Here is a 27,368-nt window from a genome sequence, read left to right on the forward strand (position 1 = left end):
TATGTACTTGTTCTGTGCCTTTAACTTCATCACAAATCCAAAGAAATGCTCACAGTTGTTCCTCAGACATGTTCTTTGTGCATGTCTATCACAGAATCATAAAAATCAGAGACAGAAAATTCTTTTGCATTAGATCATCTCATTGCTGCCCTTGCCAGCACACACCTTTTTCCCTGTCAGTATATTCTTCAGTGCTTTGTCCAGTCTAGCTTTAAGTAGATTAAATATGGTACTTTCTTATTGTCTTGCTAGAAGTTGTTGTAGAGGCTTGGAGATAATTGCCACTGGCACCCTTTGAAGGTGTTTTGTGGCCCTTACCACACTTTTCATTTGTATCCAAACACCATGCTTTCCTCCAGCTGTCATGAGTATTATGTGGCCATAATTCTTTCATGTTCTGTGCTGAACACTTGCAACTAAGATGGAACAAAAGAAGTGAAAATGTGGTTTTGGTTTCTTTTTGGCAGACAGTGTATATAGGGTTAGTTCATTTAAGCAACCCAGAGGTGAAATAGTAAGGTAATGGCCTTTAGAACATTTTGTTGATGAAAACTAGAGATATTGAGATATGGTATGCTTGTCTGCACATGAAGATTTTACCTAGATAAAGAGGTATATTTTGCAGGGTTCAATTAATTACTACATTTCAAATACTGTCTGCTCTCATGACACAGAAAGCAGATTTAGCCAAATGGTGGGTGCTTTTGAAGAGTACTACTGATGATAAACACATTTAAGCAAAGCAGTAATAATGTTTGCAGTTTCCTTTTCCTCTGAAGGGATGTATCAAGGGTTTTACTCAGTCCTTGCTCAAACTGTGCCTCTGCTTTGGGCTTGGGACATGTCTGCCACTCCGTGACATGACAAAATGCAGCTCAGACTTGATGGGAGGCCAGGAGTAAGCTACTGAACCTCTTGTATTCAGACTCTTATTCTTGAACTATTCTGTTTCTCCCAAAAGATGTTGATGCACTGTCTGGAACAGAAAACAGGGTGTTCGCTGATCTCTTTGTTTAAATGTTTGCTTTCTCTTCTTGATGTCATCAGAGCCTCAACTTCCAGTTGTACCAGCCATAGACCTATAAAGCCAGTAATCTCTAAGTACAGTTCTCCATCCATATCACTGTCATTACACATTGCTATAGCCTTACAGAGAGGGGAATACTGTCTGTTGGTGCTGCCTCTTTGCTAAATACTTTTACTCAATTCATATTGAAGGTTCTTAACACAGGGATTATTCATAGGCCTCTCACTGCTTGCTGTTACTGCCTCTGAGTTCATGAATCCTAAACTGAGATCACATCATATGGCCCAACATTTCTTGGACATATATTACCCATTAAATGGTTATTTTAAGTAATTAATATTTTATTATGAATACCTACAAATATTTATTATAAACTGGGTTTTAAACAACAGCTCATGAGGAAAAAACCCCATTACATTTGCATTAAAACATGTTCAAAGTTTAATTATAAGAAGGAAAATTCAGCTGAACTGTTAAAAGCATATATTGCAGTGCCCTGCTTTGGCCAGTTCATGTCAGGCTGCCACATTCAACTGAGAAGGCAGATTTTGCTGTGTTCCACATGAAGTCCAAGAAACCAAACTGGTGATTTAGGGAACAGCTGAATACTCCATGTTCTTGTCTTTCTTGGGCAATACACTTGTCTGAGACTCTGGGTCAAATGCTGCTGTTGAAATCCCCTGTGACTCATGGCTGAAAGCAAGTTCTGCTGGATTTGAAAGATGAGGGTTTCTGCCTACTGGAAAGTCCATTCTTGAAAGTGGAAGCCACTCTCCTGACTCAAAATGTGGGCTTTATATCTAGCTCTGGAGGGTCCCCTATTTTGCTCACCCTGTGAATCAGAGGTCTGACTCCAGTGGAATCATGTTCTGTTTGGTAGGGGTCCTTTCATGTAATACACTGCTTTGTTTTGTTTCCTTTTCTAGAAACTCATTCTAGGAAAGCCTTCTTGGGCTATTTCCCCAATACATTGCACCCTTTAGGAGAATAGTATTTGAGTATTTACCCCATTGTAATACAGGGCTGAAAACAGAGTAGTTTTAAAAATAAATAATATTATAAAATTATCAAAATCATCATCATTATTCTGGCAGTTATTTTATATCTTTACCTCAAACCAGAATGATGAAACATCTCTGATTAATTATCCTACAGGAGCATTTAAATTCAGCAATTGTAATAGTTCTTAACAACGGTCATTGATGGTATTATTTTTCATTGGGAGGAAAAATGGTTATTGCTCACATTGACCTCCAGTGAATCTTGTCACCCAGCCCATACCCTCGTATTGCAATATAATTAAAGCACTCTGGTTAGATAATAGTAGCTTACAAAACTGTAAGAACTAATATTTGCATTTTCTCTTTTTATTGCTCTTAAGTTTCATACTAAAGGAAAGGTAATGCAATTGAATCACCTTAAATGACCATTACAGATTTATTTCTGTCTAGAAATGTTGTAGTTTACGTGCGTTTTTTTTTTTTTTTATAAGTATTACTTCAGTGTTTGATTGGCCTGTTATTTTTGGGTTTTTTAAGATTATTTTAAATTCAATCCACAATGTGAGAACCTTCAGAGGACTGAAGCAGTTGTTTTTATCCCACAAGAAAAAGGGCAACTAAACAAATAAATAAAAATGAGGTTTACAGCCATATATTTCTGCATTCTGTTCATGATATTCCATGTTGTTGTAGCAACATGTTCCTCATCTATATTTAGTTTAATAGCTGCTTTTGGAATATTGCAAGCTAGTATAGTATATTATCAAGTGGTTTGAATGACATCATAACCTATGAGTGTCATCTCTTGTGGGTTATAAAATCCTCCCAAACCTTCCGTTTATATTAATGTCTTGTAATATAATTTTAAACCAGGTATTATAGTTTACAGTGGAAGGATAAAATTCTGGCCTGCCTTGTACAATTCACTGGGGGAAGAGGATGGCAAAGAACATTTACCACTCTACACAGGCATGCAGCTGAGAAAGATGGGCAGTACTTACTGGGCTGAGGCTTTCCCAGTGGACCAGGAGAAATTTGTTAGTCTAGGGAGTATTTTAGGTGGTCCCTGTCTGCACTGAAGAACCTGATCTTTTGTTGAAATTTGATTTGAGGACAGAAGCAGCACGTAGGCCATGTCCTGTCTTTTGCTGTATTGCCACACAGTGCACCCACACACATCCAAATCCTCACTGGAGGTCTGTGCCTCTGTCCATTGAGGATTGAGGGACAACCTTCAACTGAGTTTAACTCAACTCAGCTAGCGTTGGTCCTGCCAAGTTCAGTTGATTTTGCAGGAAATGTGGAGTAGGACCTTCAGTAATTCAGTAGGAATTCTTTGGTGCAACTTTGTCTTCTGTTTCTTAGAGAGGAATATGTTTCTATCTCCTTCTTTGGTGCAACTTTGTCTTCTGTTTCTTAGAGAGGAATATGTTTCTATCTCCTATAATCCCATTTTGTATTGCAGGGCTCCCTACAAGGTCATTTAGGTCACTTGTTGGGGAATCTGTGGCTGGTATCTATAAGGGGAAATGGAAATCTCTGTGAGTGTTGTAAATTACAGATTTAAGCCTATACCTGTATGGAAACTGCATGTGGGTCATTGGCCACTATTATAGCCCTATAGCATTCACTAGATTGCAGAATTCCTAGAGAAATTAAATTAGGTATGCTGTCCCTGTTGTCCAGACAGGTCTCTCTGTGTTTTGGAAGGAAACAAACTGCAATGAAAGGGCTGCTATGGATATTGCTCAGCTTTGCACAGCTTTGCAGTTCTTCTTCTTCCTCCAGATTCCATCAACCACCAGCACAGGGTGTTTCCAGATCCTGAGGTGGGACATGAGCTATGTCAGTAAATACATTTCAGTCTAATGAATCTGCAGCCATTCTCATGGCAAACAATTTCTCTTATTCAGCAGCATAAGAGCAAATTTTGAAAATTCCTGGGAGAATACACTTGATGTTTATTGCATGCACTGAGGCTCAAAAATTGCTTCTTCTATTCGTAGTGAAATATTTAGCATCATATATATAACTTTTATGCTATATTATTTGTCCTAGTGTAAATTTAAAATCATGGGGTTTTTTTTTTTAATTGTTTGCTAACAGATATAATTTTTTTATTCAAGAAATGTTCACCATAAATAGTTCGGCTGCTGTAATGTTCTGCCACTAGGAATGATCAATAAAATGTTATTAAAATGTACAGTCCATGCATATCTAATTCCACTTACCCACATGTTACCTAATTACAGATTTTAATCGCCTTCTCTCCACCTCTGAAAACCTGCTTGGTTATGTGAATATATTGAAAATGTCGGAAGAAATTCACCTTTGCATTCAAAGAAAAGAAAAGAAATAATGTATAATGCACCCAAAAGGTTAGATTTATCATGCTGGGAAGTGAACTGCATATCACAGAAGCTCTGGATATTTTTGGCATTCAACTTCTCCCACCCCCCTCCCCGTCTTTAATCACACCCAGAATGCAGTGCTTGTAAACTGTACTGATGTGTCAACTGTCCTCTATTTATTACATCTTACGCTTTAAATATCACCTCTGACAAACAAAAGAAAAGCAAATGTTCCTAAATTTCCTGAAGGGCTGAAACATCAAGCCCGGATTATTATTGTTTATGTCTCAGCTTTAGCAGCTCCAATGTCTCCATGGTCTGCTGTGCGCCGTGGTTGGCAATGATGGATGACCATTACAGCAGCTTATTGGAAATGGCTTGATTTATAACCTGTTCTCCCGCCTCAGTCTAATGGCTTCATTTCTTTCCTCCAGTGCGTGATGCCACAGCCAAGGTCATTGCGCCAATGGCCTTTTGTTGTTAGTTTGCTGATGACCACTGTGCCCGAGAGTCGGCGTGCAGGGAGGGTGAGGAGGGGGGGACACGGCCAATCTTTACATTTTATTTTTTTCCCCTCTCAGCCCTGATAACTGCAGCAGAACAGTAGATTAAATGCTGTCTTCTATTTGCTTCCTGTGCTTGCCAGACAAGGGGCTGCTTTATGATCCTCACTGGGAAAGTCTATTACTCACATCTACTTTAAATGACCAACATCAAATATATACAGCTCCCATTAAAGCTGAGATCAATAAAAATGCCATTAAGATAGTAAAAGTTGCTGATATTAGTGAAGCCCCCAAACAAAATATTTGATTTTCTTTCAGGTTGTTAGTGAGATGGAATACGAACATATAAGAGAAAGGAGAGAGGGCCATGCCCGTGGTCAATAATTTATCTCTGAGATTCATTCAGCCTCTCACCCAATATTTCCCTCCTGTCTATTGATTCCTCATCATTATTTGTCATAAGCTGTCCTAACTCAAGGAGAAAATATGCCCTCCATGTCCAAGGGGAGTCATACCTGAAGAAATAGAAAGGAATTTCATTAAAAGCAAGAAAGGACTGCCTGAGCTTTGAGAAACTCCAGCAGAAACTTACACAGACTTGTGTTATGTGCAGGGTTTGGGAGGGTGGAGGGGTTGTTGCTTTTTTTTTTTTTTTAAGCGGTATTTGAAGCCCATTAGACAATGCCATGACAGAAAATGCCTAAACTTTGAAGCAAGTTGCTTTGATTACATTTTGTTGCCAAGGAGCTGTGTTTGGCCCTGAATGAAAATGGGCCTATTTAAAAAAAAAAAAAAAAAAAAAGAAAGAAAAGACTAAAAAGCCAACTTTGTAAGTTATTTCCAGTGATACTCTCCTGAGCCACACGGAATCTGGAGGTGGAAGTGTCCTTCAGGGGGTTGCCAAGGATTTGGCACCAGCAGCCTGGCCATCAAAACAAAGTACAAGTGATGGTAATATAATCATTAAGATAAACTGTAGCCCAAATGGTAAAAGCGTGAGTCGCGAAATGGAATTAAATTTTTAAGTATGGTTATTTGCTAAGAGGCTGTTTAAAACAGGCAATATTTTAAGTTAATGAGACCCATATGTTTTATGGTATGTCATTCAACTGCTTTCTTTGGAAATGGCTTGGAACAATAGCTTTCATGCTTACTTTGTAAAATCCAGAAAGGATAGTGATTGGGAAGTGCACAAGTGGAAGAAAATCTGTGAAGCATAATTATGCATGTCTAGGAAGTGTCATTTGTGTGTTGGTGTATTGTTATCTGTTATATCAAAAAGTGAGTTTAACCCCTTGTACTGCAGCTGAGTATCTTGTGTTCCTACATCCCTGCTCTTCCCCCTCCCCCCCATCCCCTTTTTTTTTTTCCTTTTGGAGGTGAGAAACCTCTTTGGAGGTGATGTTAATTGAAAGATTTGTTTATGTAGCTTTTACATGCTTCTCAAGTGATATTTCTGTGGTTGAAAGAGGTAGTGGGAGGGTACTGAGCTACCTCCCCTACCCCACACCATCTTTTCTCCCACACAGGGACAGATAAGCAGGGCAGACTTTTTGTAGCCAGGATAGAAAGCTGTTGGCCCTTTCCCTTGCACATAAAGCATCCATAAAGTAAATGAACACCTGATACCACTTTGGTGACTTTCTCCTTCTCCCCTCTCTTCTCTTCTCCTTTTACTTTTTTATTTTGTTGTTGTTGTTGTTGTTGGGGTTTTTTTGTTTTTTTTTTTTGTAGACATTAATGTGGCCCATTGTAGCTCTGAGGTTCTTGGTCAAATACTTTTGTTCTCCAGTTTTAGACACCAATCTGGTGGAGTTAGGCCTGCCTCTGATATGCTGTTATATATGATGTTATATTTATTGCAAGAAATATATATTCCTTCACAGAAGCTGCTTGAAAAGGGAAAAAAAAAGGCTGAAATGGTTCTGGTTTTTTCATGCTTTTTTGTTAATTTGCACTATTAACCAGGATAAATCATTACTGGTTTTAAGTGTCTGTGGTCACATAAATATGTACTTGTGACTCTCATTAATTCTTATCGGTCTGAAATACTGACAAAAATATATGAGCTGGGAATACCTGAGTCGAAACTGTAATTTAGTTGAAGTCTTTTTAATTACACATTCTGGATAGCATCATATAACTGGTGACAGGAATAAGCCAACTCATATTCACCTAGAACAACTATTCCTTGATTCTTTGTAGACGGTCAAAAGACTAGAGAAGAATAAGAAGGAGGGATTTGAAAAATAAAGTCTGTAATTTTTCACCTGCATTTTTGTACCCATGGTCAACTTAAAGGGGAAAAAAAAAGGAAAATAATGAAAGAAAAGAATTAAAATCTTGGTGTGACCGATAGATTGCAGATGTTGCTTTCTTTTTTACCCCAGCCTGTACTAGGGAGAAAAATTTCTGCCTTCTGTTCTTTTCACCCTTAACTAGTGAGAGCTACAAAACCATGGATGTGAGATGAGTAGTTTAGGTGAAGCCTTGGTGTGGATTGGCCAGGTTGCAAAAGTGCCCCAAAAGAGTCTGTGATCACAGGCTGGCTCTCCCAGCCAGAATCTTTTGGTGACTGGTTTTGGGAAAGAGTGAAGCTTTGCAGGGCTCACCGTGCAGCTTTGTATGTGGCAGGGAGAGGGACTTGTGTAGCTTGAAGGGGGAGCGCCAAGCCCTGAGTTTTTCGTGAGGAACTTTGAATGACAAATCTATTTTAAGTGTAGAATTAGGAGCACTAATTACAGCTGACATTGTTTTGTAATTTTTATTTTCAACTTTGCACAATGCTTGGATTTCTCAAGCCTTTCCTAGAGAGCTCTTTTCTGACTGCATAAACAACAAATGGCAGATTCAGAAATCAACTGTTTCCCTAATGAATTCAGAGAAAATCACATGGAAACATTGACTATTAAGACTCATTTTTCATAAATGTGGAGGGGACTGGTTATATGAACCACTATGAAGGTAAAAGCAGGTGTTTCTCCAGGGATATGTTTGGCTTCTTCAGTGGTTATACACACAGAAAACATCTCAAGATCACTCTGTATGTAACATGTTGTCAAAGCTTCACTTTATAAATCTGCTGCCTTTTGAAAATGAGAAAATAAACCATGACATGAGAATTGAAGGGACTAGGAAGAGGTCCTGGTGGTAGCAAAACCCTGCGTTTGCTGTAACATATTCCCTTCACTTCTTCCATTTTCCTCATTATCTTGTTTGCTATGCGTAGCTGAATAAGCATGTAACCTCTAAGGCTGTGGAGCAGATCATTAGGAGTTACTGATTAACACTGTGTTTCAATAGCAGATCCTGAATTATTCTTTTTACAAACTGAAGGGGTCTGGCTTTATGATTTTTTAATTAGGATGTAAATATTGCAGCCTCATAAACTGTTTGATTTATAGATGACAGCAAAGTTTGCACTTTGGGAAAGGACGAGGAAGGCTTCAGATGTACAGTTTCAGTGCCCCTGTTTGCCTGTAACAGCTGTACTGGTATTTTATTTTGGTGAACTCATCCTATCAGCCTTACAAATTATACCTGTGTGTCTAATCTGGCAGTATGACTTAATTCCTTTATAAGCATAAGTAGTACTCACATACTGTGCATTTTAACTGATGAAGTGAGGGAAAAAAAAAATTTGGAGGAATATTAAGCTCACAAGGTGAGCTTAAAAGTTGATGTTCATCATGAGGATTCCAGAGAAGTGAGGCTAGGTTCATCACTGTAAATTTCAGAGGCATGAGAGAAATGGTAAATCAAGATTGACAAAGATTTGAGGTGTTGGTGGATAGTATAGAAGGGTATTTCTGATATCCCTAATACAAAATGTTACCAGGTTTTTCAGAATAAAGGCTCCAAGGAGGGAAAGTCCCACCTTTCTCAGGCAATAAGTAAAACTTGGGTTCCACGTGGAGTGCAAGTTAAGAAACTCACAAGCAGGGGGAGTAATTTAATTTTAACTGGATTTGAATCAGCATTATTTACCAATGGGTAATGTACCTCAGTACAAGCTGTCCATGAGAAGTTCAGACTCCTGGTCATCAGGCTGTTTGCCCAGTATCTCTGTTCTTGTAGCAGGGAAAGACTTTGCAAACACTGAGCTTTTTTTCTCTATGAATCCTCCTTGCTCCATCTCCATAACTGACATTCTCCTTCAGCTTGCTGTCGGCGTGGTTACACTTGTATGGGGATTATTCAACCCAAGGTTGCTCTCAGGAGCAGTAATTTACCATGAGAGTCCTCATTCTTTGCATAGGGGGTTTTACAAATGCTCCTCCATTGGCATGACTTGCCTATTTTTTCCATCTTGTATGTCCTCTGGAAACTCTTCTTGCCAGCACTGCCAGTATGATTTGCCTGTTGAGATTTTGGGGGAATGTGTCTTGAGATGGCTCTTTGTTGTGTTACAAGGAATTGAGTTTCTTTGCTGGGCTGTTTTGTGGTCCCTGTAGCCCCTACACAGCCTGCCTGCACCATTCCAGTATGCCTGGGCTGTGGGCAGGGGCTGAAAGAAGTTGAGGGCATGGTGGATTTGCCTCTCTCTGGGCATGCAGGAGCAGCATAACCTCACTGAATGTTCATGGTGACAGAGATGAAGAAAGTTACAGCAGACAGTTTTTCTTAATATGTACTTGATTTAGGATAGAGTATGTCAGAAATATTGGACAGCTCTCTGTCCCCAAATACATCACACAGTGTGTAGTGCTGGGATGATCAGGACAGATGAGACAGAATAAAACCTGCATAATGAATTCTCCTTTCCACCTCTTAGCAGAGCCTTTTTGAGTCCCCACATTGGTCCTTTTTTCTACTTGAGCACCAGGGTCCACCTCTCCTGTCTCAGGCCAAACCCCTGGGAGAGGAGGCAGCCAGGTGCTACAAGCCAGGAGCCTGGCTTTAGAATCAAATGCTTTCAGAAAATGTTGGCACTCTGGAGTTCACCTTCTTTTCTCTATAGCAAGAAGACTAGAAGCATAATTTTCTTTTAATGATGTCCAAAATGTTCATGAACAGTGATGAAATCCAAAAACATGCCATAGTGTCAGATTCACTTCCCTCTCTCTGTTGGAGCTGTACTTGTTTTACTACAGGAAGTATTTTGTGGCCCTACAGTAGCAGCCTGGGTTTTGTTGCCAAAGGCCCAAATAGTGGAGTTTGGTGGGTTTTTTTTCATCAAACTTGTTGAAAGGCCTTTCAGAGCAAACTTTATGTCAATGACAATTACATATATGTTTACAGATTATGGCTCCAATCCCATCCTGGTAAATGTTTTTGCATATGGTTGAATCTGCATGTGCGATTGCTTAGAGAATAAGATCAGAAGTGGTGAATGTAGGAAGATCATAACTTGAACTGAATTGTTTTCTTGTTCTTATTTAATTTTGAACCAGTTCAACCCTTGTGGGTTCAGAAGTTCACCTCAGTCTTGACCATTATTGAGCTTGGATTCTGTTTAGGAGAAACTGTGACTCCAAGTAAAGCAAAGGGTCAGAAGACAATAAATCCAACAGAATACATTAAGTGATAAATGAAGAAGGCAGAAAGACAGAAAAAAGAAAAATAGCACATATTGGGTGAGTTCTTGGTTTTATAATGATGAAAGGTGTTTTGCTGCTGACTGCACTGTGGCTGGGATTTCTTTCGTAACACCTGGTTCAAAAACCCTGGAATTCAACCAGAATGTTTCCATTACCTGTAGTATTCCTGTGTCACTTATAATGAGCTTTGTTTGGTAACTCTAATGCATGCTTTAGCTCCCAATAGCCCTTAGCTCCAACATATAGCAGCCCAGTCTTTTGGGGCTGGGGGGAAAGTATTACAGGGCAGAACAGCTTTTCCTCCTCTTCCAGTTTTTCCTCAGAGGCTTCAGAGCCACAAATGAATTTATCTTTGCAACCCAGTTTCTTTGTGACTCAATTTCTTTTGTGTTTATTGAGCCCCACTGTGATACAAATGAAGCTTGTGCCAAGCATTTTATTACAAATTCCATGTGAAAAAAAGACCAAGAATATTTCAGTGTATATGTGTGCCTACAGTTTTCAGTATCCTCAATAAGAAGTTCATGTGTTTAGTGCTGAATATGAGGACTGAATCAGGGTATCCTGAAGGCAAAGCCCAGTTTGTTTTGCAAGACAAGTTTGGTGTTAATGTTTTCCTTGCATTTCCAATAAGGGAGCAATTTGGCTCAGTGTCTTTACTTTGTAAAGCCCAGACTTATATCAGGAAAGTACAAAAGTTATATAGGGGCAAAGCTGCACCAGAGATATGTGAAGTGATTTAACTCTTGTGTCCGCATAGGAGCAAGAGAGATTAGTAGGAAATACAGCTTTGTCTGATAGTGTACCAAGCACTTCAATATCTTTTGGGTTGGGATGTCAAGACATATATTAATTATTAATAATTTGGTATTCTTAAGATCCTAGTACTTCACAGAATAAATGGACAGAAATCCATCTGTCAGCCTGTAAAAGGATTTAATTTCTTTTTTCCTTGAAGTAATGGAAGTGAATAGATTCCTGCTCCAGTTCTACTGAGTTAATTTTGCTGGAAATTACCCATTCTCTTCTAAAAGTACTAGAATTGATTGAACAGTAAAAACTTGTAAAAATAATTAAAAATCAAAGTTTCATATTTTAATACTTACTTTTAAAGAATGCAGTCTTTACAAAGCAAGATAATTTCTCTGAATTCCTTGAGAAGCATTTCTAGTCCATGAAAGAGCCCAGACTTAGTGGGTTAAGTATGTGAAAACTGAAGGAAGCGCTCCAAACATTGCAGAAAGTCTGAGGTTTTAAAGAGAGAGAGAAGTATTTGAAATGCTGCTTTCAAGTCAGGTCAGGGTTTTCCAGATCAGAGATATTTCTTGTTGTCAGTAAACTAAAAATGGAAAGAAAAATCCAAATCCTGGAAAGGAAGTCAGAGAACCTGAGTAAGCGATGATTTATCTGATAACAAAAATCCTACTACCCTAATCATTCATGTTTATTTCTTTGGCATGCAGCAGTTAAGAAAAATCCACTGAGCACTAGTAATTCCACCATTACTAAAGCCAAATCCTTCATTTAAACTTTTGAGACAATTTTTCCATTTACTTCCCTGCCACTCAAGCAAAGAGCAGAAATCATAGGCTCACTCATTCCAGTTCACCTCATCAATTAGAAAAGAGACAGAGTTGCTTCCAGATAAAAAGAGGATTCAGTTGAGTAAAAATATGCTGGAAAATCAAAATTGATTGCCTCTAGTAACTTCTGGATGGTGTTTCAAGCTGGGGTTGGCCACATTGAAACATCCCTAAACTTTGTGAAAGTTGAGATTTGGAGCTGTCTGCTAGAAAAGAATCATCAGAGAATATTGCACTTAATTAAAGAAATTGATACAGAGAACAGAGCCAAAATTTTGTCTTATTTAAAATAATTAAATTGTAAATTAATACACTTTAGCCCAAGTTTGAAAACCTAAAGCCCAACCCTAAATTTAAATTCATGCCTGCTGCTAACACTGCCATTTGATAGTGCAGCACTTTCACAAGTAGCAGGATTATGGTTGATGAGTCCTTTGTGTTGACACATGAAAGTTAAATGTAGAACAGAGTTTGCTCCATGGTTTGGGGGGGTTTTATTTGTTTTAACATCACCTTTGGCATCTATAAAGTTACACAGTATTAAAATAAAACCTTAATGGACAGAGTGAGAATCTGTAGTTTCCAACCTATCTGGAGGGGAAGTTGTTTGCATTTGATAAATATACTCCCAAAGTGAAGTAATTGGAAAAAATTGAAATGTAATCCTCAATCAAAATATGTCTTACACAGCAGAGAAAACATTGTCTGTCTGATTTGTTTCTTTAAAAGAATATTTTTTTCCATACTTATATCAGGCTTGCAAAGGTTTGGCATGGCCAGTTTGTCAAACAGTTTTTCCTATTTGGAGGTGAAACAGGTGAGGCTGTGTCCTCCCACTGGAAAGCAATTGCCTACAGGCAGGCAGAGGAGGTGTGGCAGCCTTCTCACAATGGTTCAAGGCCCACATCTATGGAGGCAGCACGTGCTGGTGCAGGAACTGTGTCTTTGGAGGGGACTCAGTGTTGGAGAAGAGCATGTGAGCTGCCTTTCTCTTCTTTCCTTCCACTGTGGATAAGACAGGGATGAGAATGAAAGGAATCTGTTTCTACAAAGAAACCTGAAGTTTCATAGTTCCAAAGGGCAGTGTATCTGCCTTAACTTGGAACCATAGATCTGAAGCACATGTTTCACATCCCTCCTGACAGGATGTGAAACAAAAACTAGAAGGCACAATTGTGCTGAATATGATGCAGAATTTCTTACTTTTTGTTATCTCTTACTTTAATTTATTCTGCGAAAAGATGGGCCAGAAGCCTATTAGCTCAACCACTTGAATTTTTGTTCAACCTTTAACCCAGAATTTAAGAGACAGTTTTAGAACAACATTATTGGGAACTATTCCCATAAGTCATGTAGTTTAAGGGAAACCACTTTCATGTGGGTACAAAATGTGTTATAAAAATCACTCACACAAGCTACCAGTGCCTCATTGTGAATGAGAGAGTATGATGGGCTAAGTTCTGTCTAGGTCTCTTTCCACAGTTTCAATAATGATTTTGAGAATTAAGTGGATACTGAAATAATTAAAGTTGCAGTTGACACCAAGCTAGGGGAGTCTGAGGCAGACTGTTGAATGGGACTAGATTTCAAAATTGTCTTGATAAACAGGAGGAGCAGCCTGGAGCAGAAGAGTGCATTTGGTGAGACCAAATGCCAGGTTCTGAGCATGTGTGAAAATGGATTCTCTGACAAACATAACCAAGGAAACACCTGTTTTATGAGAAAGTATCAAATAGGACTTTAGCAGGTCAGTAGGTGAACATAATCCTGCTTTTGGGGAAAAAGCAGCTATGTCCAAGGCAGGGAAGATGATGTGCATACTGAGATGAGGAAGGGCAGTCATCATCTCCTTTGGGAAGCACTGTTGAGACTTTTTCTGTGGCAATGTGCTTGCTTTCAGGTGTGATAAGGAGAAAAATGATCCCTGGTGAGAGAGGTTGCAAAGGGAGCAAGATGATTCCTTGGAGGTTCGCCAAACGTGACATTTTGAGGACAGACTGAACTAGGGTAAAAAAGGCTAAGGGAGCATGATTACAGGCATCAAATCTATGAAGTGTGGCTACAAAGAGAAAGGGAATAGTATTCCCTCTGTGCATTAAAAACAGTGGGACTAAACTACAGAAAGTCAGGTGATGGAGAGCATATTCTGACAGCATGGATTTCATGGACTCAGGAGGTTGAGGGATTGCAGGCACCAAGAAGTTTTGCTAAATGTCTGGATAACGATGATCCCTCTTCAGAACATTCCATTGACAGGATGACTGTCATAAGGCCTAAAGTTTGAAGTTAAATAGTGAAAAACCATATTCCTAGAGCATTTTTTTCAGGAATATACTATAAATAAAGTTTTCCAAATAAATAACCCCATTATCAACCCTCTTAGAGGGATTGTTTATAGATGTGTACATCTCCAGCTCAAAGCACTTTCAGGGGCACTATGGATACCTTTCTCTTTGCAGGAATCTAGCATTGAAAACTAGCTACTTAGAACTAGAAACAAAGAAAACAAACCAAAATAGAATGTTTTCATAAGTCAGTGTTGTTTATACACTCTACAGTAAAAATTAAATGTAAAATCATGTCTTTTGAAGACCAAGAAATGACATAATAGAAGAATATGGTAGAGTGTAAACAAAGAGTAAAGTGTAAACTAGCAGTGCAGTGCTACATGAAAGACTTCCTTCAAGGGTATTCCCTTCCAGGGTGAGATATACTGCTTTACCTTGAGATTCTGTTTTATTTCATGACATTTCATCTTTAGTTTTTGTTACAGCTTTATTTCCCTGCATGCAGCATGGATTCATCTTGTGCTTTCTAAACATGCTGAGCAGAGAGAAATCTGTGGCATTAATTGAGAGAGAGAACTCCATCGTTTGTGAGATATATACAAGCACAAGGGGAGAGGCTGAGATTTTCCCATGCAGCCGAACTTTTGGCATTTTTTGCCTGCAAGTGCCAGTATTGTGGAAATAATATCAAGTGCTCTGATACCAAGATCAGCGGGGCCCTTTGACAATCAAGGGCAGGGTATTCACTGCCTGATCTGTGGGCAGGCTCTCAGGCACCGTGGCTGTGGGGGCAGGATTGAAGTCTGTCGCTCACAGAAGTCTCTATCAGCACTTTGGTATTTCTTTCTGAAGTGATCTCTTTTGCAGGGGTCAGAACTGCCAGCTTGTCAGGTATTTCCCAGAATTGTCAGTGTCTCTGGGTGCAGCAGACTGTGGTGTTTAAAGCCACAGTACTGACATATCACTTACCTAGTTCTGCTAGACTCACCCTCTCCATGAAGTATTCAAACTGTCTCTGTCTTGGGCAGCATTTGCATTATCTAAAGCTCACTATGTATGCTATGGTCTTTTTGCCTTTGCAAATGCTGTTTAAATATAGCATCCATAAATAAATGTTAAATAATTCATGAACATAATTTTGTAAATTCTGCTAGGCCACACCTCTCCAGGGGCATATTTATGAACATGCGTCAGCCTGGAATCGATGTGTCTGCCAAGCGTCCTACCTCTGAGGCAGAATTCCCACATCTAGCCCAAAATGCTGCAAACGACTCTGATTCCACTTCACTAGTCATCCATCATACTGTCACTTTAATTCAGATGCTGCTACTTGTTTTAATAACATACATCTTACACAAAGAATATTGCTAACACAAGATTCTTGAGGTAGATTTTTACAACCTCATAAAATGGTATTAACCCTTTGATCCCTGATATTCTTTTCATGCAGCTTTTTTTTATGCTTATCAATAACCTGTGTTCATGGTGTCTATTCATGCTAGAGAATCCGACATCAATCATAGCAGTAAAAATATTATTCCTCCAGCATTACCCTAAAGAATTATGGAAAGAATAAAAGTGTTATTGCAGGAATTATTTAGCAAACAATAGATGGATAAAATGTATTATGATAAGTGTTAAATTATATCACCACATTACAGAAAACTACCTGAGATAGCACAGAAGGTAGTTCAGTGCTTTTTCTAAGTATTTCAAAGAGAACAATAGCAGAATCTCACAAAAGATTTTACTGTGAAATCCTGGAATGACAAGACAAATGATGTATTATCACATCAAATGATAGTTTACAGGGTAAAAAATTCTACATGCCTATTTCTGAGTTGCGCCTGGCGATATTTTGGGAGTGAGAGGAGGTGAATAATAGTAATTTACACTTGGCTGCTTTGCACTCCAGTATTTAAGGGGCTTACTTTTTAGGGTTTTTGTGTGTCTTTATAGAAATACCTTCCTTCTGTAGTAACAGAGCAACATGGAATATGCAATTTTAAAAAATATTTTGCTTCTTTTCCAAATAAAGAACACTCTGAGTTATTTATTTTTTCCTTCTCCCTGCTGTTTTTCCTTTGAGCTCAGCATCAGGAATTAGAAAAGGTTTTACTCAAATGCTTGATTAGCCCAATTACTAAAATCACACAAATATTTCTGGTTAAAAGTAAGGATACCTAAACAAGGTTGGGTTCCATGATTTCACCAAATAGGCTCTTATCAGTTAATCCAGATTTAGAGAGGTGAAAAAAAAGCATAATGTTGCACTGGGCTCATGGGATTCATTTGATCAACATGATTAAATTATTTCCTTACTCAGCTAGAAGGAAATTACTAGTAACCAGACATTATGTGTCTGTTAATTATGTGCAATAAGGTTCTCTGCTATCACACCAGCTCTTGTATTCATTTTCTATATTTCTTAAAGACATTTTCATTTTAAAAATCTAAATATTGAAAAGGGACAGCTATAATTTTCTTTTCCTTATTTAAAAAAATGTCTAAATGTAAATATTACAGGGCCAGAGAGCACTTGTAAGAAGCAGCTGTTTGTCCTTTGGGTAATCATAGGTCAGTTTGTGGAGCTGATATGCCAGCATTTCTCGTGGTTTTGGTTGCTCCCACCAGGACTTTTTTTTTTTGTGTTGCAATCGTTCATTTTTATAAATTGGATCATTTGTTATTGCAAGGAATGAGAAGGACAGTTTGCCAGAAACCTGTAATTTCACTTGAAATAGTTAATCTCCCTGATGCCAGATCTGCTCACCTATATGTTGTCTTTGTGCCAGATCTACATTCTGCTCTGATGCTGCCCAATCTAGGGTTTCAAAAGTATTTTTTATAAAGGAAGAAACATATGGTACAAGAGAGGCCTTATTCTTTTTCTAATGAAATGATGGGCTTCTGTTTCATATTAAAGTGTTAATAGGTCTGAAATTAGGTCTCAAAAAAGAGAATAGTGCTTTTAAAATTCTTAATATGATTCATTATCTGTAGTCAAAACCAGATGACATTTATTTTTATCCCAAAAATAAAAAAGGCAAGCCACATGAAAAAAAAAATAAAAAATCCTGGATTCAGGCTCTGATTTATCTAATGGAAAGCTCTTTAGAATCAGAGCCTGGGCTGGAGGCTGGAGGTTTTGTTCAAGTTTGAGAACCTTCCTATGTTCTTGAAATCTAAACAAATATTTCAAAGAAGGTGGTGTCACATTTGAAGTAAGTGATCCTATTAGGCACTGGGACACGGCTGCTTTGTGGGAGGACTGGGCAGCATTTTCTGTATGATAGTGTGGTGTGCTGCTAATACACCGAGACATCACTTTCATCTGGAATGCCGATAGGACTGAACTTCTCTCATGCACTTTGGCTTTCAGTGTTAATAATGAATGAATAAAAGTTCAGAGGATAGAAGCTAAATGGATATTGTACTTAAAAAAAAAAAAAAGGGAAAAAAAAAGAAAAAAAGGAATTTTAAGTATCAGCGTGCCAAGCTATTCAGAAACGAGTAAAAGACAGTAAATGGGCAAATTTATTATAAGTGGGTGGAAAGACTGTACCTTTTGTATGAGTTGCACTGGCATAAAATACTTGGAATTTCAAAACAATTAAAAAGGCATATTAATTAGTATTAATGAAGGTTTGATGACATTTTCCTGGTTATAAGGATTTTGGGTGCAATATGTTTTGTCAGTTAGCTTCCATAGGATAGCCATCTCTTCCATACCCTGCTATTTGAAATCACTATTTTTCTCCATGTCTGTCAGGAAAGTAACTGGAAATCTAAAGGATTTTGTAGATCTTGTGCATTTCCAGTAGGCAGCCTAAAAAGCACTTTCTCTGGAAGCATTATCTAGATGATGCCTTCAGACTTTCTCTATCTCATTATTACAAACCACCAAGCTGCAGTGGCAGTGGTCTCTCTTGACCAAGAAATCTTGTTGGTGGTCCAAATCCTCATTAACATTCACCTTCCTTATTAAAATGTCAGCTCACATCTAGAGCAGGTCCAGCTTAGAACAGTCATCAACACTTGTAGCATGTGGCAAATAAGAGCAAAGAGCAAAACCAGCTTGAGGGTTCATGTAAACTACACCAATGGCTTCTCTTCCATAATCTGCCTCCCACCTCCAGGTGCTGGAACTGCTTACCAGGCACTTAGATGCTCTCAAACCCGAGTGGAGATGGTTGTGTATAAGTAGGGCTTGTGCTCAGTTGTGTCAAAGTCACAAAACAACTATCCTCAGCACTTTTTGAGGGATACAAAAAGAATTATAGAGCAAAGAGCTAATCCCAAAATGATGTGGATGTATGTGGAGACATGTATGTCTGACATTCACATTAATACCAAATGAGTTCATCATGATTAATGTTATTACATTAAATATCGAAGGAATTAATAATGATTAGACCATTATTTTAGAGGGTTACTAGCATGACACCAGCTCATTTTTTAACAGCTGTAGACACTTGGGTTTGTACTTTTTTCTCTCTGTACGTTTTCAGTCCTCACCTCCTTTAACCAAATATACTCACTTGGAATTTCATCTTACTGAATTTATGATTTTATGGCTGTGTTTCCTGTCAGGACTAAATCCAAGTCCTGATGAAGTCATTAGAAGCTTTGCTTCACTTCATTGCTGCAAAAAAGGCTGAGGCCTGATCCTGATTTTAATGGGCTGACATGCACTATTTCCATTGGTTTCATTGGACTTTTGTATGCCCCCTTGAACCTAGAAAACAGATAATTGAATATTAGTTTGGAATCTTTTAAATGTGTTTTTAAAGGATCTTTGCTTGAAGGACAACTCTTTATGTGTGTTCTTCTACCTTTAAAAAAAAATTGCCTTCACTAGATAGAAAGTCCAAATTACATGTGTAGCATTATGCTTTAAATAAAATTGCCTTAGCTAGGGAAAAAAAAAAGGGTCAGATGCAGATTTTGCAAATAGGAAAAATGCCTGAAACAGATTGAGAGCTATGTGCTTTACAGGAATTGCTGCCAACACTGGGTAATCCACTATTTCGTGATGCACAAATAGTATTATATTCCACACTTTTAACAAAACTAAAGAAGCCAAAAGATCTCATAAATTATGTACTCAGTAGAATCTACTAAAACAACCTAAATCTGTTTTGAAGTACTAATATAATACAGAGTATTTAAAATTACCATTTATAAACGGGAGAAAGCAAATATTTTTCCATTTCCAATTGGAAAGTCTTATATAAAAGGATAAATAATGTAATATTTACCTGCTTTTCTTTACTTTTTGCCTATGCTGATTTTTTTTAAGGCCTTGGATATGATTAAATTGCTTCTTGATCAGCTACTCCTGATTAGTTATTTCAACCCTTTCACAGATATTAGGAGTTGAAGTTTGGCTGTCATTTTTCCCAGCTTTAATTGTTAATAATTTTTCTATGGTAGCTTAGGGTTTTAACTAGGCTTTTTGTTCTGCAGAACAAGAAATTAAAGAAATGAGGATTAAACAGGTTGCAATTTGTTATAATGTTGCTTTTCCTATAGTTTTTCCTGCTCTGTCCAAGGCATATCAACATCTTCAGCAAAATACATCTATGTATATCTTTATATTAGGAAATTAACCATGTCAGGGACCATTCTGTGGCAGGTAGGCTCTTAGGCACAATGCTACTTATTTGCATATTATTACACTTCTACCTTCAAAAATAAGATGGTTGCACAGAGGCTGCCTGTTGAGAATGGTCCTTGATCCATAAAAATACCCAATCCTTGCCAGGGATTTGGCCCAGAGAATGGTGGATAAGTTGGGTCAAAAACATGCAAGGCATGAGAGTGATGGTCAAACAGCAAAAGTGGTGAAGGTATTGTTTGTAAAGACAGAGGTCCCTTGTATCACCCTTGCTGCCAAATGCTGGTTCAGAGATGAGTTTTTCTACATCCAGTGTTTGGGTCCATGCTCACTATGTCCATTTTGCACCCTCATGCATTGATTTTTCAGACGACTGATATCTTTCTCTTTCAGTTGATATCAGTGGATAATGGTAGCACTTTCTGCCTCTAAAAATCTCCTTGTAGAAGGCAGAAGAAAAAGTTTTCAAGTCAAAGTCCCCTGTTTTTGCACTCTGTTTTATCTATACTTATGGAAAGTATCAAGATTAAAGTGTATGTTTTAGTGCACAACTTAGAGTCGGCTGATTTTCTGTATTGGATCAATATATACCACCTGAAAAATCTGAGTCCAGTTATATTTAGCCAGATCCATGTATTGCATATTAAATACTCTCTAAATTGTACATTATTATCAAATATAAAGACAATAAACTAATATACTATGGGGTCTTTTGTGCAAAGTAACCTGCCTGCTGGAGAGACATAGACAGTCTTGTCAGTAGTGACACACAGAGATATCACTGTTTTTGTTGTTTCTTGGTTATGAGTGAATTTCTCTGCTCTAAATATATGTGCAAAATGTTTATGGAAAATAGAATATTCCGCTTTCAGATTTGGATGGTGAGCTGACTGAAGAAAAGTTCAACTTCATGAATGTGCTTTGAAAAGTGCATTGAGTTCCACTGGTATGTTGTACAAAGACAAGGTATCGAGTCTGCTAGGAGTATTTTGAATTATTATAATGTAGAATCAAGCTCTTGTGTGCATGCTTTAGTTCTGGTTGTGATTTTGTTTTGCTACAGGAATACCTAAAGGTTCCTGAGAGATTTCTACTCCTGGCAGCAATAGGCTCAGTGCAGGGAAGATACCTCGGAAATATATTCTGCTTGATTGTCATCTGGACTGTGACATAACGAAGGCTGGAGAAGGCTGAGTGTGGAAAACCTTCCAACGTGGTGAGAGAAAAGGGTGTGGCCAGGGTGGTGTCTCAGGACTTTGAATGCCTGGCTAGTGCCAAGTATTGGTATTCGGAACACTTTTAAGGACTGTGGAGGACATCAGTGTGAGTTGTGTCACTGGGTCCAGGGGAGGCAGACATTCCATGGCTCCAGCACTTGTCAAAGCTTGTGCTAGAGGAAGGTTTAAATGTGTGACAGTGGCACCAAACCACTCTGTGTCATTAGCTTGACAGGAGAGGCAGGTGACGGCAGCCCCGGCTGGTGCCACGCGTGTGGTGGCAGAGCACCCCTGGGGCTGGGACCTCCCTCTCCCCACACTAATGTGGCAGATGGTGTGACAGGCTCACCTGCCCCCGTGCCTTCCCTGCAGTGGGTCAGCAAGAATTATAGCAGTCTGAACTGGGAGAGTGTTACCTACTTAAACTGTTTTTCTGACTTAATAAGAATTTTTCATCTATAGCAAGCCAGTTTAAAATATTGTCTATACACAAACAGTCATTCTGAATAATAGGCCTGCACACAGTAAATGTCAGCTCTTTAAATCACAGAGGACTTCGGAAGCGGAGTAGAGAATGCTTCATAACAGTTTAAACTTCAGCCTCCCATTTATTATGTATGTGTTTATAAATCTCTGAGGGGCACACTTTTCCCTTCTGGGAAGCCCAAAGGAGCAGAGTTGTTTGTCAGCCCAGCTGGGTGGTGTGTGGTGCTGTGGTTGCTCCTTTGCATTCTGACCCCATTTGGTTTCAAGGTTGGTATCCAAGGTTGTGCCCGAGGAAATTTTATTTTCTTTTCTCCTAATAGCAGTATATAGGACCTTTTTTTTCTAGGGAGATAGTAGTGGCAGAACAAAAAGTGGTGAGGGGTCAGCAGCGCACTGTTGTGCTGTGTTTTTCTTTTTAAGCTGAGCATGAGTGATCGCCACTTTTAGAAAAGGGCTTTCCATTTGCCATAGAGGAAGAATGTAAAGGTATCTTGCTCAGCCATGGCGCTGAAAAATTTCTTCTGCATTCCCATCTATCTTAGTTAGTATGAATACTTTAGCATTAAATGGAGAAAAGGAGAATTCATCAATAGTTAATAACTGACCTTAAGATAGGAATTCAAAGTTCACTACAATTAAACCCAAGTGTCAGCAGGACCCACAAGGGAGGCCATCAATATATTTGACTATACCTATGCATAGATGGCAGGCCTAAATTTTATAAGGGAAACGACTGTGCATTATTCCTAATAAAAACATATCCTTGTACTGTCTTATATCACAGACAAAACACAGAAGTTCTGTGTTATGAATGATAGTAGAAGAAAACATACTGAATAGCAAATGTGATTCTGGATGGAATTTCATCACATGACTCTATTGTAAACCAGATGTTTGTCAGATTCAGAGGGAAAATGTATCCATCTTTAAATTTTTAATAAGGTTACATAAAGGATTAAAAGCAAACATTTACAGTACATAGGATTTAAAGATAATTATATTTCTCTTAAATTGGTTATTTGCTTGATAGATCGTTAAAAATATTTACATAATCTATCTATGGTGCAGTGCACCTCATGGATGGCTTCTTTCATTATGTTGTTTGATGTACATCCACAGCATCAGAATAACAAAACATAAAGAGACTGCTCCACAGACATAAACAGTATATGTGATATAAAAAATATGGTCTATTATTAAAAAAAAAAAAAAAAAAAAAAAAAAAAAGCAAGCAGCCAAATCCAGGAGTTCTGGGGTAAGATTCTGATGCCTGGAAGAGAGAATTACACATTTCTATGGAAAGCAGTGATGCCCTCACTGCAAGGGAAGCTGACTCTGGTTGGAATGTAGATAAGTTGTTACTCTTGCTGCTGCAGATGTTTTTTCCTTCAATGTCTTCCCCCTTCTAGGAAAGGAAAAGGGAGAATAAAGCTTGGAAAAAGGACAGAGAAATAGGAGAAAGGGAATCTTGGGTTTGTAGCCGAGACTTCATAAAAGATTACTTTGCATTTGTGAATTTATTCATGCCAGCTTCCTTTTCATACCTGTGGTCATTTTTGTGGGGCTACACTCAAGGCCACTAAATCTCAAGATTATTTTCTCACATATTCTTTTTATTGGCAGACAATCAACAAGAAAACTTCATGGTAGGATGTATCAAGTGGACACAGAGACATACACATCAATGCTGCATCAATATAACACTACACTGGCCTCAAAAAAAGTGCTGAACAAATCTATGTGATGAGCCTGAGGTTTTTCTATTATATCATATTTCAAAGAATAGGAAGATCAATTTATCGTACTCCCTGTTTTATTTTGGGAAATATTCTTTCATTTAGTGGATTTCTGATTCGTGGGGAACAGGGACAAAGTAAACTAAACTAGTAAAATAGGATAATACCTTCTCCTTTGACATATTCTGTTACCTACAGGATGTGTTAGTCCACTTGAATGTGATGTTTTATACACCAACAGACTTACTGGGAATGGTAGCTAATATCCATAGCACTTTGATCATTCCTGGTACCAAGAAGGTCTGATGAATATAGAATCTCTATAAAGTCAGAGGACTGTACTACCACTGAAATATAACATGCTAAGCCCAGGAAGTTGGTTGCTCAATGTAGTGCTAATTCAACCACATTATGGATCATTTATAGCCCAGATGGATTATTACAAATGAAAGATATTGCTGATGATTGCTATAGCCAAGTTAATGATGTGATAGAGGTGTTGACACTCACTAGCTGTATTGTGCAGCTGTAGCCTGTTGTCACACTGCTCTTCTGGCTGCCTCTCTCTCCTCCCCAAGCCCTTGTGCATGGCATAGCCTGAGAGGGTTCAGTATTGCCAGCTCAAAAGACAAAGAGATGTAAATTTTTCTTGCAGAATAGTTCAGCGAGAAAGAGGGATTTCTAATTCAGAGCCCTTAACTATAATTTTTAATAGGAAGAAACCTCGGTGCCACAAACTTCTCAATGGTAAATAACAAAATTTGTCTTTTAGTACTCTGAGTCATGGAACATGTTTTTTCTCATTTTTTTGGCTTGGGGTAGGGTAGGTTTGGGACTATGATGCTTGTATAACTGGGAGAGAGAAAAAAAATAGGATTATTGGAAAATTGTGAAATTCATGAAGAAGTTTTCTGCAGCTGTTTCCCTGATACTAACTGCATAGTCTCCCTCAGTGTAGGAGATCCCACAAATGTTTTATGAGTATACTTTAGTATTTTCCAGCATATTTTTCCGGATATCAATGTTTAGGCTTACATTTAGGCTTGATAAACAACATCACAATTGCTCTGCTGTGATGCAAAAATATATCTCAAAGCAGAACAATTGCTAAGAGGTATTTCTTGTATTGAGTAATGTAATTTTAAAGCCTTGAGATTGTCTTGGAGAATGTTACCAAGTTGAAAATGTCAGCCAAGATCAAAGCATAGCGATCCTAGTGAAAAATGTATTGTTGGAGAAGAGAATCAGAGGTGGGGGGTAAGGGACCCCTCTTAGGAGATGGTGTCAAAATCCTATGCCCACTTATCCCCCACTATGCCCCTTGACCATGTCAGCTAATCTCATTTTAGAGACATAGCACAGGAAAAGATAAAACATGAAATAGCTGTATCTGACTTACTTTGAATGTCTGTCAAGTTTCATGTCTTTTAAGTCCTCAACAGATTTATTTCAATTGTATCAGTCACTCTGTGACAGGTCTACATAAATCAGAAAGCAGTCTGGGGGAAGGTTCTTCAGTTGCCAACTTGCCTATATCACAGATTCCCACATAGTACATAGTTACACATGTATATGCAGAAGATATTTGAGATTCAGTATAATCATCAAAGAGTGCCACTTCCCTCATAGCTAAATATCCAGAAGAGCTGGGTGAAAAGGTTAGACTTATGTGTCAGGTTTTTTGGGTACATTCAGGCTAAATAAGGTGTAATCTCATCTGCATGGATCAAATATTCCAAGTTCATTTACCAATTCACTGGGCAAATGTCACAAGTTCCAGACAGACTTAGTATAGAACAATCTATCAATACTTAAGCATATTGGAGGGAGACCATCATGGCTGGGAGTGCTATTTATTCAGTGAAGCACAGGCTAAATTGAACAGCATGCTTTGGATAGAGGGAGTGGGGGTCTACTACTCATCTTTCCAATGAGCTTTTTATTTCCATGTAGAGAGATTTTATACTCAAAAGAACTGCAACAAAAGCTGTTTAGACTCACTTGCCGTCCAAGTGTATAATTTCTCCCTGTTAGACTGTGAAGTCTTAAGGAAAACAAGTTATTGCTAATAATTTACAGTTCAGATTGAACCTGTGCGGGTTTATAAGGTCATTCGCTTGACTGAGCAAGCACGGACGTTACACAGTGGGAAGTGGGCAGGGCTAGTGCTTGACAGCTGTTCTTGGGAGTGATGGCCATATGTATCCCTTGCCACAGGACTGGTTTTCTGATTGAGATCATTCATTTGTGGAAACACTTGCCTGCACTCTGAGGGATGATGCTGTAAATTCAAAATAACGTGGAGATGCATTTGGTTTACACGGGCGTGAGCGGGCTCTGCTGGTGTCTGCCTGACAGCTCCAGCTGGCACTGGGTCAGATGTCCCTCTAAACCTTTCCCTTCTTCCAAGGGGTTATCATTATCAGGAAAAGATGCAGAATACTGTATTCTCTAATCAGCAAGGTAGCATTTATATGCTCCAAATAAAGCCTTTTCATTGACTTAGTTGTACTGCATGTCAGTGAGAAAAGCCTGTGGTAAGGTAATGTGCTGGGAGCTGTGTAAGTTTACAGGAAAAGTATTTTTTGTGTCTTGCAACTCTGTTCTCTCTTACTTTCTCTGTTGGTGTGACTCATCCACTTGTCTTGTAAGCTTTGTTATCACTGAGAATGCCTTTTATTGTGCCTAGATACAGTGTCTATCAGAAGGATCTTGTTTGATATCTTCATTTCACAGATGAAAATAACTAAGCACACAACAACCCATAAAGGCCTTTGCTAAGGTTCTGAAGTGAGGTAATGTGATATTCATGATTGCCTATACACATTGAATTCAGCCTTCTTGTGCATTTGTGCCAAGATACAATCTTCAGTGATGTGTTCACTCATTATTTCTTCCACAGGCCACTTCCCTAAGCAGCAAACCTGTTCTTCTTACTCACTTGCTGCTTGTACTTTTCTGGGTCTTTAAACCAGCATCCTGGAAGTGTTGAAATGCTATGGTGACAACATTCATTCATTCATATGAGCCATCAGTATCCTTGGGAAGCTCAGGATGCATAGCATTCTGAAGTTTGATGTTTATTTTTAGAGGGCTAAAATCAAAAAGTCAGATCTTACTTAGAGCTATCTGTGCAAAGCATACTCAATCTGTGAAGCAAATAGATTCTCATCAGGTAGGGCTCTCATCACCAGGATGAGGCTTCATGCTTTGCAGAGCTGAGGCAATTTTGGCAGGTGTCCAGGGCAGGTTCTTACCTACTCTCTCTTCTGCCTTGTGTGTTGTGCCAAAATACATGGCTCATTAACCATTAGGGGACAGAGACAATACTGAAGTTATGTGATACTGGTGTGCTTTCACATGAGGCTGTCAATATGGGTACGTTTTGGGTTGGTTCTCTCATTTAGCTGCAAAGTGTCATGGCTGATATGAGAGAAGAGAGTCCATCTACACCTACAGGTAATTACCACGTTGTTGACATAATGGAAATGCAAGCAGACTACTCTGTCTTCAGCTTAACAGATATCAAGGATGCTGTCTTTAAGCAGTTCCCTTTCTCCTTCCACTAGCCTTTCCCATTTATATGTTTTTATAGTTTTCTTGATGAATGCTCCCCAATATCTCAGAGGTTCAGAGTGACCATCTGGACAACTTATATTCCATCAACTTTGTCTGTCCATAACTTTTGGGTCTTAGCTTTTTGCCTGGATACCCTGTAAGAAGAAGGCTGGAGAATCTTTTCAAAGGGAGAAGGTGTAGCATTGCTAACATCTAATCCTTGTATGCAGCTGGAATGTTCCTGTTCTTGAATTCTTGCCCAGAATCCACTTTAACACATGGAAACAGTGAGTAGCTTTATAATTGGCTATCCAACAGTATAGTTAACACCAGCTTGTTAAATAGAGGCATGGAGTCAAGCTTGCACGTCTGTAGGGCTTCATTAAGCCTTTATTTCCATTAGCACTTCAGTCCACAGCATCTGTAAATTCATAATTTAAATCCCTAGTTTTTTA

The sequence above is a fragment of the Erithacus rubecula genome (assembly GCF_903797595.1).
Source record: "Erithacus rubecula genome assembly, chromosome: 2".
Lineage (NCBI taxonomy): Eukaryota > Metazoa > Chordata > Aves > Passeriformes > Muscicapidae > Erithacus > Erithacus rubecula.